The following is a 7,145-nucleotide window of genomic DNA, read 5'->3' as shown; positions in this document are numbered from 1 at the left end:
GAGCCGGGTAGATTGCTGCTGCCTGGGAAAGCCCTGCTTCTGTGGAACGGAAGCAAAGGGTGGTAGGCGCGCCGTGTAGGCTTGAGGGGCGGTGCCGGCTAGCGGCGAAACCGAGAAACGCCTTCTCTCACTTGCATAGAATCCTGCGGTGATAGCGCTTTCGCCGAAGTGAAACAGGGCCGGAGGGAGTAGCTGGCGTTTAGTAAACTGTACACCAAGTTTATTTTTCTCCTTGAATTGCTAAGTACGAGCCACTTTGTATGTTTATGATAGAAACCAGCAGCTATACAAAGCTTTCTTTTGCCAAACACTGGTGAAAGCATTTTACACAAATGTTCTAAGGACTTTTACTTTTCAAAACCTCTGTGATGCTTTAATCTTTTATCTGAGCCCTTTGACCCAGGTGTCTTAGAATTCAGGATTTTAGAAAGGTAAGAAGACGTAAGAATAAAAAGTTCCTATTCAAATTCAAGGAAGAAATCGGAAGACTGATCATTCTTTGGCCTGTTATCCCAAATAGAAGTGTATGATCCAAAGTCCGTGGAAACCAACCCCATCTAGCAACAGCTGCCCTTCAGTAAAAATCGGTATAAAATTAGGTCTGTGTTTCTCCTTTGCGAGGTAACAAGTAATAACTTTAAGATATGCTTAAGAGATAGTTACCTTACACAGGTATAATATGTGATATGCCCAAAAAATCTGGTGAAATACCCTGAAATCAAACATTTCTCAATGAAACATGCTTATTCATATTTAATTGGGATAAATGTAGTCTATAAATAGCCTTGGATCAACTCAGGTCAGAATTTGCTACCAAATAAATCTACCATGAACTTTTTGGTCTTCAGAACTTTCTGGATTTTAAAGTTGAAATCCAGAGATTTTTTGGGGAGAGGTTTTCGCTATGGGGCGGGTGTGCTAGCCAGACAGACAGAAAGTGAGAAATCACCCCCCAGGGGGGATGACCACCCAGGGGAGGGATCGCCACAAGGCAATCCTTTCTCCTCCAGGGATCTTGGGCACGCACACACACACGCACCCGGTGTGAGTTTTAAGCCACCGTGTCTGGGAACCACAGACTACAAGGGAGTCCAGCAACATAGCCATTACGCTAACTGCTGGTCCCAGAAATCCAGAGATTTTGACTTGTATTATATCTCCAGTTTGTTGATGAAGAAAGCGACACACAAATAGGTCAAGTAAGTAATGTCCAAAACCACAGAGCCAAAATAGTGGAGCAGGGATTTAAATACAGGAAAGCTTGTTCTGTAATCATATGTTTTCATAAGAAATATCATAATAGGGCCAGCAGTTGGCGTAATGGCTATGTCACTGGACTTCCATGTAGTTGACTGCGGTTGAGTCCCAGACTGGTGGCTTAAACTCACACCGGGCGCGTGTGCGTGCATGCCTAAGATCCTGAGAGGAGAAGGGACTGTGGTGTGACCATACCCCCTGGGGGGGTGATTTATAACTTTGTCTTTCTGGTGAGCACATGCCCTATAGCAAAAACCTCCCCCAAAAAGAAAAAAAATACCATAATGCCTCCAACCTAACATTTTATCACATTTAGTTTTTTTAAAGAATTATTTATGTATTTGCTTATTTTAATTTGACCAGAGAGGGACAGAGAGAGAGAAAATGAGAAAGCAAGCCGCCAGATCTGGGACTCTAACCATGGCCTGGCTTGTGGGAGTCCAGTGCCCTTAACAATCACTCTACCTGCTGGCGCCTAATTTTCTTTTTCTAATTATTTATTTAAATTTATTTATTCATTAATTTATTTTTTAATTTGAGTGGAGAGGGAAAGTGAGAAAGCAAGCCTCCAGGTCCTGGACTCTTTTTTTTTTTTTTTAAGAGGTTTTTGCTAGAGGGCACTTGTGCTTGCCAGACAGACAGAGACAGAGAGACAAAAAGCTAGAAATCACCCCCCAGGGGAGATGGCCACGCCGCAATCCCCTCTCCTTCATTCTCCTCTCGGGAACGCACGCACACGCACCCGGCGTGAGTTTTAAGCCACCAGGTCTGGGACGCGAACCGCGGTAGACTACATGGGAGTCCAGTGACATAGCCATTATGCTAACTGCTGGTCCCACAGGTCCAGGACTCTTAACTATGGTCAGCCATGTAGAGTGACCAGCACCTTAACCACTATGCCACCTTCTGGCCCCCACTTTTAATTTCCACAACTTTGTATTGTGTTGAACTATATGAAATTGCCAAAATTTAACCTTTTTAAAAATAAAAAGGTTGATTTATGGTTATCTTTTATTATTCGTGATAGTATATAGAGAAAGGGAGAATAGGACAGAGAGAGGAGCACCATCAACAGGTTCTGGTCATGCTATGATTTCCTTCTTCCAGCCATCCAACTCTCCAGTTTGTCAGGATCTTGGACACTCTCCCTCATACTCATTGTGCTTCTGGTTGACCAAGTGAGATTGGCCATGTGGCTTCTAGAACTACAGTTCCGTATGTCACCAACTGTACCACAGAAACTGGGTCGTGTTTTTGTTTGTTACAGGGCATGTGCACTCATCAGAAAGAGACAGCCAGCGAGCTGGAAAGTGAGAAATCGCCCCTCAAGGAGGATTGCTACACATCAGTCCCCTCTCCTCCATTCTCTTAGGATTTGGGGCCTGCAGGTAAAGGCACTCAGGGTACTTTTCAAGCTGTCAAGTCTGACATAAACAAGACAGCCATGTGGAATCCATCTATCTTAACCTCCAAGCCACCTGCTGGCCTGGGCTGTGGGGTGGTGGTTTTTTTGTTTTGCCTTTTTTAGGCTTTTGCCATTGGACATGTGCACTTGCCAGAGAAAGGGAGGGGAAGTGAGAAATCACCCCCCAGAGGGGATGGGCTTGTTGCAGTCCCTTCTAGTCCATTCTCTTCTCAGAGTTTTGGATACACATGCACACGTGCGTGGGGGTCATCCTCAAGCCTCCAGGTCTGGGACTTGAACCACAGTTGGCCATGTGGGAGCTCATTACCTTAGCCACTATGCCACCTGTTGGCCACTGGTTTTTGTTTTGTTTTTAAGATATATTTTTAATCATGTTTATTATCATTCTTCTTCAATTTTGACCAGTGAGAGACAGGCAGAGAGAAAGGAAGAGTGAGAAAGCAAGCCACCAGGTCCGGTACTTGAACCGTGGTTGGCCCTGTGGGAGTCCAGCACCTCAACCACCACACCACCTGCCAGCCCCGGCCGCTGGTTTTTAAAATGGAAGAATGCCAGCATACACACCAAAGCAGGAGCTGGAGGGATTTTGTTTTGGGGTATTTAATTTTTTTTAATGTTTTTATTGAGGTCTTTGTCAAAGGGTGTGCTTGCTCTCTGGAGAGAGTCAGAGGGAAAGTGAAAAATCACTTCCCAGAGGAAATAGCCACACCATAGTCCTTTCTCCTCCATGCTTTTCTTAGGATTTTGCACAAATGTATGCAATGAGCATGATTTCCAAGCTACCAGGTCTGGAACTCAAACTAGCCAACTCCTTGGGAGTCCAGCACTGGGTGTTTTTTTGTTTGTTTGTTTTTTTGGGTTTTTTTTGGAGTGGTTTTTGCTATAGGACACTTGCGCTTGCCAGAAAGAGAAAGAGAGACAGAAAGCGAGAAATCACCCCCCCTCCCCAGAGGGGATGGCCACACTGCAATCCCTTCTCCTCCATTCTCTTCTCAGGATCTTGGGCATGCACGCACACACTCCCGGTGTGAGTTTAAGCCACTGGGTCTGGGACTTGAACCGCAGTCGACTACACGGGAGTCCAGCGATATAGCCATTATGTCAACTGCCGGTCCCAGGAGTCCAGCACTTTAACCACCACATCACCTGCTGTTTTTTTTGACAGAGTCCAACCATGTCATTGATATTCCTGCTCTAGTTTTCCAGTTAATTAGTGCCATAGGCACATATCATGCTACCATGTCTGTTTGGGTTAGGCCAGGAACCAAACACTGGCCTCCCATGCAACCTCTATCACCATGCATAGGGCTATCCCCCACACACACTGGCACCTCTGAGGCTGAGTCGTAGCTTTTTTTTTTTTTTTTTTTTTTTTAGAATTACTTCATTTTATTTATTTATTTAATTTACTATAGGGCATATGTACTCACCAGAGAGAGACAGAGAGGGAAGGCAGGAAAGTAATAAAGCAAACCACAGGGCTGGCAGGTAGTGTGGTGCTTAAGGGTGCTGGACTTCCACATTGTTGATCACAGTTAGAGTCCCAGACCTGGTGGCTTGCTTTCTCACTTTCCTTCTCTCTCTCTGCCTCTGATAAAACTGGAAAATAATAATAATAATGTGAAATAAAATAATTAAAAAATTAAAACAAACCAAATAAAAGCAAGTCGCCAGGTCTGGGACTCGAATCATGGTCAGCCATGTGCAGTCCAGCACCTCAACCACCATGCCACCTGCTTGCCCCAAGTCTTGACCTTTTTTGAAGCACAAATACTTAATTCCTTTTGATTCAATTTAATGTTAAGTTTACATCCCCAGTGAATATGCACACTCACTAGAGAGAGACAGAGAAAGAAAGGAGAGGGAAGATGGGAAATCACCCCCTAAGGGGTATGGTCATACTGCAGTTTCGACTGTTTCATCTCTCCCTCCTTTCAGGATTTTGGGCGTACACACACACACACACACACACACATATACCTAGTGTGTTTCCCAAGCCACCAGGTCTAGGACTCAGATTACACAGCTGGCCATGTAGGATCCAGCTGCCTTAACCACCACCTTGCTGGCTGACCGGCCCTAAATTTGTTGTTAGAGAACATGCACACGCATGAGAGAGAGAGAAGCAACCTCCACAAAGGTCAGTCACGCTGTGATCCCCTTTTTCCATTTTTCCGCCTGTCAGGATCCTGGGCATGCACGCACCTACCTGGCCTGTTTAGACCAACAGGGCTTGAGGTCTTAGACCTCAGGTGACAAATGGATTCCAGCTTGGCACTCTGGTTCACTATGGCATTGTCTTGGAGGAAATGGAAGCTGGACGCTTGGTCTGATCATTAGGGAAGCTAGATCCCACATTGCTGACTGCACAATTCAAATCTTGGCCCTGGTGGCTTGAAGAACATACCAGGCACATGTGTGTACATGCCCAAAGTCCCAACAGGGAGGAGATGGGATTCAGCATCACCATGTTTCATTGAGGGGGTGCATTTTCATTCTCTTTTTCTCTCCCTGTCTCTGACCAGTGCATGTACAAAAAAAGGAAATGGAGTCTCAGAGACTTAGAAATGAGGAGGAGCCAGTTAAGTAGCAGAAGTCAGGAGCCCGTGCTTTGAAGTAGACAGAAACCTAGCTCTGATCCCAGACCATGAACTGAACAATTTTACTTCTCTAATGTGTTTTCTCATTTTTCGTTTTTAAAGAATTATTTTGTTTAACTTTATTGATTGATTGATTGATTTAAATTTGACTAAAGAGGGACAGAGTGAGAGAGAGAGAGGGAAAGTGAGAAAGCAAGCCACCAAGTCTGGGACTTGAACCACAATTGGCCATGTGGTAGTTCAGCGTCTTTAACCACCAAGCCACCTGCCAGTCCCGTGTTTTCTCATGTTTAATGAGGACAATGCATTTGTGCCAAATTTTGGAGACCACTATCAGAAGCCTTCCACAAACTTTACTAAAAATTAAACAAGTAAAAAGACATATTTATGTACAGACCACTCATCCCCAGAGTTGGTATGAAGGTTTAGTTTAAACTAAAGACAGTTGAGATTTAACAGATGCAGAAAGAAGCTTCCCTTATCTGACTAAAAGCAGAAACTTCTTGGAATTATTGCCACTATAAATCCCTTCTTTGAGGGAGTTTTATTGGCCAGAATAAAAACAAAGATTTTTCCCTCTTTCTCTTTCTCTCTCTCTCTCTCTCTATCTCTCTCTCTCTCTGTCCCTCTCTGGTCAAATTTAAATAAATAAATAAAGTTAAATAAAATAATTCTTTAATAAAAAAAAAAAAAAAAAGCTCAAGCCCGGGGTGTGTGTGTGTACCCAAAATCACTAAAGGAGGATGGAGGAGAAGAGATTGCGACATGGCCATCCCCCCCTGGGGGGGGGTGATTTCTTGTTTTCTGCATCTTGGCAAACACATACCCCATAGCAAAAATCTCTCCCCCCCCCAAAAAAAAAAGGTATATACATTTTGCATGCATGTGCACATAGAAAGCACATAAAGTATACCTCAAAGAAAGGCCAAATGACTGAAGATTTCATACCCTACAGATAGAGGAAGTTTGGAGTTAAATAGGGGTATGGGGGAGTGGTGTGCAAAAAATTTTGTCTTTCTGAGCAAGGTGTCATGCCTCTAATCTTTCTGTTTCAAAAAGGTAGCTCAGGAAAGCCTACTTGTAATTGCTATTTGCTTTTGATTAAGTTTCTTTCATAGGGGCGAGTAGGTGGTGTGATGGTGAAGGCACTGAACTACCACAGGGCTGACCAGGTTTTGATTCCCAGACCTGGCAACTTAAAACTTAGACTGGATGCTTCTTGTGCATGCATGCCCAAAATCCCAAGAGGAGAGTGGGGAAGAAGGCATTGTGGCGCAGCCATCCCCACTGGAGGGATGATTTCTTGCTTTCTGTCTCTCTCTAGTAAGTGCACATGCCCTATAGCAAAATCTCTTAATTCTGTTTTTTTCTTTTATGAAGGTTATCAAGTTAACTCAGTGTCTGCAGACAAGCTGACTAATTATCTTAGAAATATGCCAAAGAGGGCCAGCAGGTGACTTGGTGGTTAAGGTACTGGATCCCACATGGCTGTCTTCGCAGTTTGAGTCCTGAACTTGGCAGCTTAAAAAACATACTGGGTGCATGTTTGTGTGTACTCAAAATCCCAAGAAGATGGTCCAGCCAGATAACATGGTGGTTAAGGCACTGGATCACACATGGCTGACTGTGCTGTTCAAGTCAAAGCTTGGAAAATACACCAGGGATGTGTGTGTGTGCATGCCCAAAATGTTGGGAAGAGAATGGGGAAGAGATTGCAATGTGGTCATCCCCCGAGGGGTGATGATTTCTCACTTTCCTTCTCTTTCTCATTCTCTCTTCTTCTCTGTCTCTCTCTCTCTCTGTGAATGTATGCGCCCTATAACAAAACTAAAAACAAAAAAATTAAAAAAACCAAGGAAAAC

The sequence above is a fragment of the Tupaia chinensis genome, unplaced genomic scaffold, assembly GCF_000334495.1.
Source record: "Tupaia chinensis unplaced genomic scaffold, TupChi_1.0 Scaffold143673_1, whole genome shotgun sequence".
Taxonomy (NCBI): Eukaryota; Metazoa; Chordata; class Mammalia; order Scandentia; family Tupaiidae; genus Tupaia; species Tupaia belangeri.
The sequence above is the reverse complement of the archived record's forward strand: the minus strand, read 5'-3'. Positions refer to the sequence as shown.